The following is a 12808-nucleotide window of genomic DNA, read 5'->3' on the forward strand; positions in this document are numbered from 1 at the left end:
TCCTCGGACTGTGTTATTCATTGACACAAAGCACGCATTTAAACGGAATGTTTTGTGATTCAATGCACATGTGACAAATAAAGCTAATCTTAAATATAAATCTTTCATATTAATTTGAGGACCTTTCATCAGACCTGTCTCTCCTGTATTATTTGTTTTTTTTTAGATTTTATCATCAGTTCTGGTTTGAGAAGACTGCTCACCTTCTCATTCTCAAGGATAATTAAAAATAGGAGTTAAATATTGATCTAACCAGCAGGACTTACATCACTTGTTGTTCCTCTGCATCCCTCTGGTGCATTGCTGGCAACCTTGCTGCTTCTGTAGCATTTGTCTGTTTTTTTTTAAACATGAGGCTGAGCTGCTAGCTCGATAGTCAACCCATCATGGATGGAAAGCATGCAAGCAGCCGGGGGACAGCATGCCTCGAAGTCCGGTGCGAATGTCACTTCACCAGCAGCCGTCTTTTACATCACTTGAGAACAGTAAAAATACACTCACTCATTGAGAAAGCACATAGTGATCAGACTAATTAATTCAGAAGTTGTACAGTCCAAGGGAAAACACTGTGCATTCACTCTATCTGGACCCCTCATCATATTATACACCTCATTCTCTGATGCTCTAACGAATTAAGTCCTAGTCTGTTCAGCCTCTCCTAATCATAGTTCAAGTTTAATTGTCATTCAATCATACATGAATAAAGTCAAATGAAACAGTGTTATTCCAGGGCCAGGTTGCAAAACACAGTACCAACATCCACACAGAGCACAAGGCACATATAGAACATATAAGATAGCAAGCACATATAGCATATCAGTAAAATGCATTCACATGAAAAAAGTACAGTCCAAGACCCTGAATCCATGAATGTTGCAGCAGTCTGCTATCGAACACAATATGGCTTGTCTTCCGCCGAGTGAACACGGTGGCGGGGTGGGGTGGTAGTTGGGCAGCACAGGCTTCAGCTTGGGCACTGTGTCACACCACTCCCGGCACTCTGGTGGAGCACACCATCTCGAATGCTTTGCTTCCAGGCAGCTGTAAACAGGCAACACAGTGGCTTGAGGCCTAGTCCTGGCTATAACAGTGGCTACACAGCTTCCCTGCTGTCCACCCTTGCCGTCTGTCAAAAGAACAGTGACTTGGACTTGCAGTATTCCACATTAATAATATCCAACAGGTCCTGTGATCATAAGAAAGGCGACTAAGATGATGACTCGCGGTTAGACTGAGTCCAAAACTCTATAACTTAATCCTTTGAATCCTGGCAAAATCCTCATAAATCTTTTCTGCACTTTTCCCAATTTAATTGCATCTTTCTATAGTAGGAAGACCAAAGTTGAACACAGTATTCCATATATGGCATCACCAATGTCCTGCAAAACTTAAGTGGCTACAGTAATATCTTATGTAACTGAGAGAGGACACGGTTTAGTACAGGCAGGTTCAGAGTACTCATTGCTCTTGCCCTGCTGAGTTCAGTTAAACTACAGAACTCTCGCTGTCAAATTCACACAATGCATTGTGCAAACATTTCTCAGTTCGGAGACTGCAGAGCATTAGAGCATTGAGTTAAGGGAATATATTGTGCTCCCACTGCTGAACTCAGGACATGTTAGTCTTTGTCAGTTAAAGCAATGTGCCTGTCAGGACCTGACTCACAGACAATTCAAATCATAAAACTTTCAAACTGAAAATATCTAGAAGGGATGAGTGGAAGAGGAGATCCATATCAGATTGTTTACTCACATTTTTCTCCCTGATGTCTTTTCGCAGCCTGAGTTAGCCCAAGCTAGTAAATCTAATACATGACACTTCGCATCATTCTCCCCTTGATTTAGTCAGTCCATGAAAAAGGGACTATCATCCAGTGATACATTTTGTTGAAAGATCTTCACTAAAACATAATGCCATTTCATCTTCTTACTAAACATTGGGAGATCTAACGTATGTTCTCATGATTCATTTTTAGATATCTATACTAATTTACAGAAATACATTTTAACTGAGAAATAGACAACATACTGTTTACTTTAAGGAAAATGATAAGAAAAATTTTAAACAGATGGGAAATTGAGAAGTGAGGTGATATAGAGTTTGTTAAAGTATCGAAGAGATATCAGCTAGTGAGTCAACAATGTGGGAAAAAAGTTGTTTTCCACTTTGGTAAAATAAATATAGACACAGCATATTTTTAAATGCTGGTCGCTAACTAATAAAACAGGTGTTTAAATGGATCTAGCAGGAGATATTGGTTTGCGAGTATAGCAAGCCTCAAGGAAAGGGAATGTTAGCCTTCACTGCAAAAAGGGTTGGAATGTAAACATAATACTGAGATTGTAAAGTGCTTTGGTGGGACCACACCTGGAATTTTGTGTGTAGCTTTTGTCTCTGTATTTGGAGAAGGATATGCTTATCTTGGATTCAATATATTGCAGATTTATAGTACTGCTTGTTGAATGATAGATTATCCAATAAGGAAGAGGCTGAGAAAGGTAAGTCTACATTCACTAGAGTTTTGTGGAGAGACAGATAACCTCATTGAAACCTAAACATTTCTGTTTTACAGGTACTTTATACTTTATACTTTATACATTATTGTCGCCAAACAATTGATACTAGAGCATACAATCATCACAGCGATATTTGATTCTGCTCTTTGTGCTCCCTGGAGTACAAATCGATAGTACATATTAAACAAAGTTGGTGGTGAAAACATCAATATTTTCAGATATGCAGATGACACTGTGTTAATTGCAAGTATGGAGGAAGAACTACAAAATTTAATTGATATAGTTGTTGAAGAAAGTGCAAAAATGGGTCTATCTGTCAATTGCAAAAAGACAGAATGAATGGTGATATCCAAAAAGAACGAGAATCCAATCTGCAGGCTGAGAGTAAACAGGGAAGACATAAAACAAGTACAGAACTTTTGCTACTTAGGAAGCTGGGTGACATCAGATGGCAGGTGCGACTTGGACATCAAAAGAAGAACAGGGATGGCAAAAGACACCTTTACGAGAATGAAGAGTATACTGACCAATACTAAACTAGGCATGACGACCCACCTCAGAGTACCGAAATGTTACGTTTATCCAGTTATGTTATATGGCTCAGAATGTTGGACAATATCTAATAACATGAAGAAATGAATTGAAGCAGCAGAGATGTGGTTTTTGAGGAGGATACAAAGAATATCATGGATGAAACAAATATCTAATGAGGATGTCATGAACAGAGCAAACACAAGAAGAGAAATAATGTATGAGATCATGAAAAGGCAATGTAACTTCATTGGACATGTGATTAGGAAAGAAGAGTTAGAATGCACGGTAATTATGGGAAAGATTGAAGGGAAGAAAGCAAGAGGAAGACAAAGACAAATGATGATGGAGACAGCAACTAGAGAACTGGAAATGAATACCAATGAATTGATCCACTTGACCCAAAACAGGAGTGTGTGGGCCATGGCAGTCAAAGCTCAAACTGGGCACGGCACCTGATGATGATGATGATGATGATGCTTTTCAAAGCTTCCCAATTCACTACATCCTCACTAATTTTGGCAATGTTATATGCCCTCTCTTTTGTTTTTATGTTGTCTTTGATTTCCCTGGTCAGCTACTGTTGCCTCATTCACTTTTAAGAACACTTCTTCATCTTTGGGATATACTTTTCCTGTGCCTTCTGAATTGTTCCCAGAAACACCAGCCATTGCTGTTCTACAGTCATCTGTGCTAGTTTCCCCTTCTAATCAACTTTGGCCAGCTCCTCTCTCAAGCCGCTGTCATTCCCTTTACTCCACTGTAATACTGATACATTCAATTTTAACAGCAGGGTGAATTCTATCATATTATTATGATTATGATTATGAGGACACGCAGTCCCCTTTTATTGTCATTTAGTAATGAATGCATTAAGAAATGATAAAATGTTTTTCCAGAATGATATCACGAAAACATATGACAAACCGACTTAAAAATTAACAAAAACCACATAATCATAACATATAGTTACAACAGTGCAAAGCAATACTGTAACTTGATAAGAACAGACCATGGCACAGTAAAAGTCAACGAAGTCTCTCGAAAGTCCCATCATCTCATGCAGACGGTAAACCTCCAGCGCCGCCAACTTGCCAGTGCAGCATCCTGGAAGCATCCGACCAGAGTCCGACTCCGAGTCCATCCGAAAAACTCCTAGCCTCTGACCCCTGTTCAACGCCGAGCACCGAGCACCATCTCTGCCGAGCGCTTCGACCCTGGCCCCGGCAACAGGTGATACGCAAAGCCGAGGATTTGGGGCCTTCATCTCCGGAGATTCTCGATCGCACAGTAGCAGCGGCAGCGAAGCAGGCATTTCAGAAGTTACTCCAGATGTTCCTCTGCGCTTCTCACGGCTGCTTCCATCAAATCTGGATTGTGCACGGCACCTCTAGTTACACATATCGATATTCATTCAGAACGGCCGCGCGCGCCGTATGATCACTGACTCCTAAGGGTTCCTTTCCCTTAAGCTCCCTCATCAAATCTTGGTTGTTACATAACATCCAACCCAGAATTGTCATTTCTCTAGTGGGTTCAACCACAAGCTGCTCTAAAGCAGCCATCTTGTAGGCATTCTAAAAATTCCCTTTCTCATGATCCAGCACAAACCTGACTTTCTCAATCTACCTGCATCGTGAAATTCCCCAGGACTATCTCAACATTACTCTTGTCACATGCCTTTTCTGACTCCCATTGTAATTTGCAGTCCACATCCTGGCTACTGTCAGAGGCCTGTATCAGGGTCTTTTCATTGTTGCAGTTTCTTAACTTTGTTACAAGGATTCTACATCTTCTGATCCAAAGGATTTTATTTCATTTTTTGCCAACAGGGCCACTCCACCCCCTCTGTCTAACTGCATATCCTCTCGATACCATGTGCATCATTCTTGGGTGTTAAGTTCCCAACTATGATCTCGTTTCAGCCACAAGTCAACGATGCCCACAACATCATACCTACCAGTCTCTAACTGTGTTACAACGTCATCTACCTTTTTCTGTATACCGTGTGCATTCAATTATAACACTTTCAGTCCTGTATTCATTACCCTTTTCAATTTTGGACCCCTGTTACACTTTAAGCCATCCCACTGACTGCAAATTTGCCCTACCTTCCTCACAGTCTCACCACACACTGCACCTAGTTGTATATTAACTGCCTCTTCCTCAGCCCTATCATTCTGGTTCCATCCCCCCGCCAAATTATTTTAAATCCACCCCAGCAGGTGGAGCAAACCTCAAGCATAAGAATATTGCCCCCCACCTTGAATTCAGGAGTAACCCACCCTTTTTTGTACAGGTCATATCTTCTCCAGAAGAGATCCCAATGATCCAGAAATCTGAAACCCTGACCCCAGCACCAATTCTTCAGCCACACATTCATCTGCCAATTCATGATAGTCTTACCTTCTTTGGTGCCAGGTACAGGCAGAAATCCAGAGACTACTACCCTGGAAGTCCTGCTTTACAGCTTTCTACCCAACTCCCTGATTTATCTCTTCAGAACATCCTCCCTTTTCATACCCATGTCATTGGTACCAGTATGTACCACAACTTCTGGCTGTTCACCCTCCCCTTTTAGAATGCCATGGACCTGAAATGAGATATCCCTGACCCTGACACCTGGAAGGCAACATATCATCTGGGTGCCTCCTTCACATCCACAGAATCTGCTGCCTGCACCTCAAATAACACTGGACAACAAATTTTCTGCTTCCTCAGAATTATTTTTGTTTATGATAGATCACTTGAAGCGAAATACAAATAAAATTTCAGATTACTTACATCATGTACGAACTTGGAGAAACCAGAAATTAACTTTTATTGAATATTTAATTGCATAATGGCACTGATGCTTTGCACTAGTTCAACTAAGCTAAAAATGCTTTGTTGAAGATTTTGATTTGTACTCAGTGTCTGCAGCTTCTCACTTAGGTGCCCAACAATAATAAGCTAGCATTGATAGATTCCAGTTGCCCAGACACCATTTCTCCATAACTGCAATGTTCTGGTGAAACATTTCACCATGTTCGTCACTGACAGCACCAAGATTTGCAGGGAGAAATTCTAAGTGGGAATGCAGAAAATGAATCTTCAGAGTTATGTTGCACTTAATGGTCTTGTATGCTTGAAGCATGTCATCAACCAACTGCATGTAGTTTGGTGTTCTGTAGTTGCCAAGAAAATTTTCACCAACATCCTTGAACGCCTTCCATGCAACTTTCTCCGGTTTTTGAATTGGTTGTCATTGATGAGTCATTTAACTTGTGGACCAACAAAAATGGCTTCATTAATCTTGGCATCAGTTATTCTGGGAAACATCTGTTACAAATATTTTAATCCTTCACAGAAATTTTTGTGTCTGGTGACAGCAGAATCCATCCTTGCAATCTTGAACACAGTAATTCTGTTCTTGTCTTTGACAAACCCAAATCTCTGACCTGGTCATCTAACTCAGATTGGGTTATCAGATGAGGCTCACTCGACATAAAGGGTTCAAAATGTGTATCAGTATCAATGTTGTTTTCTATTCCTGGCTCATGCATCATGGCATCTTCATCTGCCTCCACTTAACTCCATGTCCTGTTTTTCTGAAACCTGTCCTACCATGCAGCATTTGCCCTGTCTAAGCATGCCCAGGCCTGCCTGGACAAGATAGGAAACTTTTCAGCTTACATTTTGAGTAACATTTTAATTGGTTTGAATTATGGATTGAAATAACATATAGGCAATTATTTAAAAAATAGTGTGTGATAGAGAAATTTCATGGTAACTTTCATGATCAGCAGCCCAAAATCCATAAGAGGGAGGGAACATCGACTCAGACCATAAGAGGTCTGCTTCGGGCATTTTCATGCCTTACAAGGCGCAGATTGGAAGTCTGTGTGGGGCGCCACTCCTCGCACAGACACTAGAGCAATGTGTGGTTAAGTGCCTTGCTCAAGGACACAAACACGCTGCCACAGCTGAGGCTCGAACTAGCAACCTTCAGATCACTAGACAAACGCCTTAACCACTTGGCCACGTACCCAACACAATCCATAAGATACACACAAAAGTATTCAGGAAGCAAAACCTTTGCTGTCTGCTGTCATGGAATCCTCTGTCCCTTAACTATACTGGTAAGCTGAAGTGGATTTTGATTTATATGCCACCAATTTATGTCTCCTTTTCTGATATATATAACCCCTAATAGAACAAGCCTGCAGTGAATGGCTGCCATTTGGTCCCACCTGATGTGAACTTTATTTAGTGAATCAAGCTCTCACTGCTGTCTTTTCTTATAAGCTATGATCATATTTAATTGCATAATGGTACTGATGCTTTGCACTAGTTCAACTAAGTCCGGGATGTCTCTGACCAGGTACACGACATCCTGGTACGAGAGAGAAAGCAACCAGAAGTCGTGATACATGTAGGGACCAACGACATAGGCAGGAAGAGGGATGAGGTCCTGAAGTGTGAGTTTCGGGAAATAGGCAGACTGAAGAACAGGACCTCAAAGGTGGCGTTCTCAAGATTGCTGCCAGTGCTACGTGACAGTGATGGTAAGAATTGGAGGAGATGGCAGTTGAATGCGTGGCTGAGGAGTTGGTGCAGGGAGCAGGGTTTTAGATTTTTAGATCATTGGGATCTCATCTAGGGAAGGTGGGACCTGTACAGATTGGATGGGTTGCACCTGAACTCGAGGGGGACCAATATCCTTGCAGGTAGGTTTGCTAGCATGGTTCAGGAGGGTTTAAACTAATTTGCAAAGGACTTGGGACCCAGAACGATAGAGCAGTGAAGGAAGTGCATGGAGTAAAGCCAGATCTAACATATAGAGGGGCTTTGAGGAAAGAGAAGCAGCATGAACGGTGTAAAGACAGTAAGGTAGAAGGGCTGAACTGTGTGTACCTCAATGCAAGAAGCATCAGGAACAAAGGTGATGAACTGGGAGCTTGGATACATACATGGAATTATGATGTAGTGGCCATTACAGAGACTTGGCTGGCACCAGGCCAGGAATGGATTCTCAATATTCCTGGATTTCAGTGCTTTAAAAGGGATAGAGAGGGTGGAAAAAGGGGAGGAGGGGAGGCATTACTGGTCAGGCATACTATTACAGCTACAGAAAGGGTGAGTAATGTAGCAGGATCCTCTTTTGAGTCAATATGGGTGGAAGTCAGGAAGTTAGGGAGCAGTTACTCTAATGGGGGTATTCTATAGGCCCCCTGGTAGCAGCAGAGATACAGAGGAGCAGATTGGGAGGCAGATTTTGGAAAGGTGCAAAAATAACAGGGTTCTTATCATGGGTGACTTTAACTTCCCTAATATTGAGTGGCACCTGATTAGTTCCAAGGGTTTAGATGGGGCAGAGTTAGTTAAGTGTGTCCAGGACAGATTCCTGTCACAGTATGTGGATAGGCCGACTAGGGGGAATGCCATACTAGATCTAGTACTAGGTAATGAACCAGGTCAGGTCACAGATCTCTCAGTGGGTGAGCATCTGGGGGACAGTGACCACCGCTCCCTGGCCTTTAGCACTATCATGGAAAAGGATAGAATCAGAGAGGACAGGAAAATTTTTAATTGGGGAAGGGCAAATTATGAGGCTATAAGGCTAGAACTTGCGGGTGTGAATTGGGATGATGTTTTTGCAGGGAAATGTACTATGGACATGTGGTGGATGTTTAGAGATCTCTTGCAGGATGTTAAGGATAAATTTGTCCCGGTGAGGAAGATAAAGAATGGTAGGGTGAAGGAACCATGGGTGACAAGTGAGGTGGAAAATCTAGTCAGGTGGAAGAAGGCAGCATACATGAGGTTTAGGAAGCAAGGATCAGATGGGTCTATTGACGAACATAAGGAAGCAAGAAAGGAGCTTAAGAAGGGGCTGAGAAGAGCAAGAAGGGGGCATGAGAAGGCCTTGGTGAGTAGGGTAAAGGAAAACCCCAAGGCATTCTTCAATTATGTGAAGAGAAAAAGGATGACGGGAGTGAAGGTAGGACCGATTAGAGATAAAGGTGGGAAGATGTGCTTGGAGGTTGTGGAAGTGAGCGAGGTCCTTAGTGAATACTTCTCTTCGGTATTCACCAATGAAAGAGAACCTGATGATGGTGAGGACAATATGAGTGAGGTTGATGTTCTGGAGCATGTTGATATTAAGGGAGAAGAGGTGTTGGAGTTGTTAAAATACATTAAGACGGAATATTCCCCAGGCTGCTCCACGAGGCGAGAGAAGAGATTACTGAGCCTCTGGCTAGGATCTTTATGTCCTCATTGTCCACGGGAATGGTACTGGAGGATTGGAGGGAGGTGAATGTTGTCCCCTTGTTCAAAAAAGGTAGTAGGGATAGTCCGGGTAATTATAGACCAGTGAGCCTTACGTCTGTGCTGGGAAAGCTGCTGAAAAAGATTCTTAGAGATAGAATCTATGGGCATTTAGAGAATCATGGTCTGATCAGGGACAGTCAACATAGCTTTGTGAAGGGCAGATCATGTTTAACAAGCCTGATAGAGTTCTTTGAGGAGGTGATCAGGCACATAGATGAGGATAGTGCAGTGGATGTGATCTATATGGATTTTAGTAAGGCATTTGACAAGGTTCCACATGGTAGGCTTATTCAGAAAGTCAGAAGGCATGGGATCCAGGGAAGTTTGGCCAGGTGGATTCAAAATTGGCTTGCCTGCAGAAGGCAGAGGGTCGTGGTGGACGGAGTACATTCAGATTGGAGGATTGTGACTAGTGGTGTCCCCCAAGGATCTGTTCTGGGACCTCTACTTTTCGTGATTTTTATTAACGACCTGGATGTGGGGGTAAAAGGGTGGGTTGGCAAGTTTGCAGACGACACAAAGGTTGGTGGTGTTGTAGATAGTGTAGAGGATTGTCAAAGATTGCAGAGAGACATTGATAGGATGCAGAAGTGGGCTGAGAAGTGACAGATGGAGTTCAACCTGGAGAAGTGTGAGGTGGTACACTTTGGAAGGACAAACTCCAAGGCAGAGTACAAAGTAAATGGCAGGATACTTGGTAGAGTGGAGGAGCAGAGGGATCTCTGGGTACATGTCCACAGATCCCTGAAAGTTGTCTCACAGGTGGATAGGGTAGTTAAGCAAGCTTATGGGGTGTTAGCTTTCATAAGTCGAGGGATAGAGTTTAAGAGTCGCGATGTAAAGATGCAGCTCTATAAAACTCCGGTTAGGCCGCACTTGGAGTACTGTGTCCAGTTCTGGTCGCCTCACTATAGGAAGGATGGGGAAGCATTGGAAAGGGTACAGAGGAGATTTACCAGGATGCTGCCTGGTTTAGAGAGTATGCATTATGATCAGAGATTAAGGGAGCTAGAGCTTTACTCCTTGGAGAGGAGGAGGATGAGAGGAGACATGATAGAGGAGTACAAGATAATAAGAGGAATAGATAGAGTGGATAGCCAGCACCTCTTCCCCAGGGCACCACTGCTCAATACAAGAGGACATGGCTTTAAGGTAAGGGGTCGGAAGTTCAAGGGGGATATTAGAGGAAGGTTTTTTACTCAGAGAGTGGTTGGTGCATGGAATGTACTGCCTGAGTCAGTAGTGGAGGCAGATACACTAGTGAAGTTTAAGAGACTACTAGACAGGTACATGGAGGAATTTAAGGTGGGGGGTTATATGGGAGGGAGGGTTTAAGGGTTGGCACAACATTGTGGGCCAAAGGGCCTATACTGTGCTGTACTATTCTGTGTCCTATATTTATGCCTGGAATTCCTTTTGCAACTTTTCAATACCATTTTCATCAGGGTTAACATTTTACAAGCCAACTCAAACTTACTATTCTGTGTTTTTAACTGATCCACTGGTCTTCTCAGCCACTGACAAATCTGTACCACAGTGCAGGGTTTCAGGGTTTACTGAAGCTGTATGTCAGGATAAACCCTTCAATACAATAGTCTATTTGCTGACTACTTTTCCTGCTTGTTGAATCCTTGCGCCAATTTCGTCAGAATCTTTACCCTATCCAGTTTCTTTACTCTCTTTTCAGAGTTTGAAGTTTCCGCATTCGGTGCTGCCAATCATTAATTCTCAACAAGTTCTTCCAAAAGTTTCCCCAAAGCACACTGTTTTTAACCTCTCTGATTTTCAGAGTTTTCTTTACTGTCATGGCCATTGTAATATATCAGAAAATGGCTTCTGAGTCATTTTTGCAGAATATATGCCAAAGCTTTATTGAATTCTATTAAGTTACTACCTGATGTGGTATGAGAAAGAATATTGCTGGAATTTGGACATAAACCTCCCAAACAATCACAATCATGTGGGACATTGTGTAAGTCAGGAAACTGGAGATGCATGCACCAAGACTATTCCATTAATAAAAGGGAACTTTGTGCACAATGTGTGCAATGGGGTGAGCAATGAATTATTGGAACATATATCTGACGATTTTCTAAATAATTACATCGAGGAACAGATAAAAGAACAGGAGGCTATAGATTTAATATTGTGCATATGAGGCTGCCTAACAAGATAAGGAAAGGTAGTAGTATGGATAGACCATTGGCTGATTGCCCAGAGGCAAAGAGTGGGAATAAAGGGAGCCTTTCCTGATTCGCTACTGGTGTTCTGCAGGAGTCAGTGTTGGGACCTCTTATTTTTATGTTGTACATCAATGATTTAGATGATGGAATTGATGGCTTTTTAGCCAAGTTTGCAGACGATACGAGGATAGGCAGAGAGGCAGTAAGTGTTAAGGAAACAGGAAGGCCGCAGAAAGACAGATTAGGAGAAGTGGCAAATGGAATACAATGTCAGGAAGTGCATGATCATGCACTTTCATAGAAGGAATAGAAGTATAGACTATTTTCTAAACGGGGTGAAAATTCCAACATCTGAGGTGCAAAGGGACTTATGCAGATCTCCTGAAAGTTAATTTGCAGATTGAGTTGGTGGTGAGGAAGGCAAATGCATTGTTAGCATTCATTTCGAGAGGAATAGAATATAAACAAAGATGCAAGGCTGAGGCTTTATAAGGCAGAAGTGAGGTCTCGCTGAGTATTGTAATCATTTTTGTGGCCCCTTATTTAAGAAAAGATGCGCTGAATTTGCAGTGGTTTCAGAAGAGGTTCATGAGAATGATTCCAGGACTGAAAACTTATTGTATGAGGACTGATTGATGGCTCTGGGCCTTTACTTGGTGGAATTTAGAAGAATAAGGGGGACCTCCCCAAAAGGTCAGGATAGAATGTATGTGGAGAGGATGTTTCCATATGCTGGGGGAATCTAGGAACTGAGGACACAGCCCAAGCATTGAAAGGCATACATTAAGAATGGAGATGAGGAGGAATTTCTTTAGCCGGGGTGGGGGGGGGGGGTGGGGGTGAATCTGTGGACTTCACTGCCATAGGTGGCAGTGGAGGTCAGGTCATTGTGTGTATTTAAGGTAGAGGTTTATAGGTTCTTGAATAGTCATGGTGTGAAAGGTTACGGGGAGAAGACAGGAGATTGGGGTTGAAGGGGAAATAGATTGGCCATGATGAAATGGTGCAGCAGAGAGGATGGGCCAAGTGGCCCCAATCTGCTCCTGTCTTATGGTCTAATAGCTCATTGAAGATGTGTGGCTTTTAATGATTGACTATCATCTTAAAATGCTTTAGTTCTTTCCAGTCTTAAATGCTGATATGCAATCTTGGAGGGCACGAGGTGGTAGATCCGATGGATGCCAGAAGTCATAGAAGATAACATGAACCCATGAGTACTGCCTCATTAGTTTGCTCTCCTTATGCTCTTTATTTTTTAAATAT

The sequence above is a fragment of the Mobula birostris genome, chromosome 9, assembly GCF_030028105.1.
Source record: "Mobula birostris isolate sMobBir1 chromosome 9, sMobBir1.hap1, whole genome shotgun sequence".
NCBI lineage: Eukaryota > Metazoa > Chordata > Chondrichthyes > Myliobatiformes > Myliobatidae > Mobula > Mobula birostris.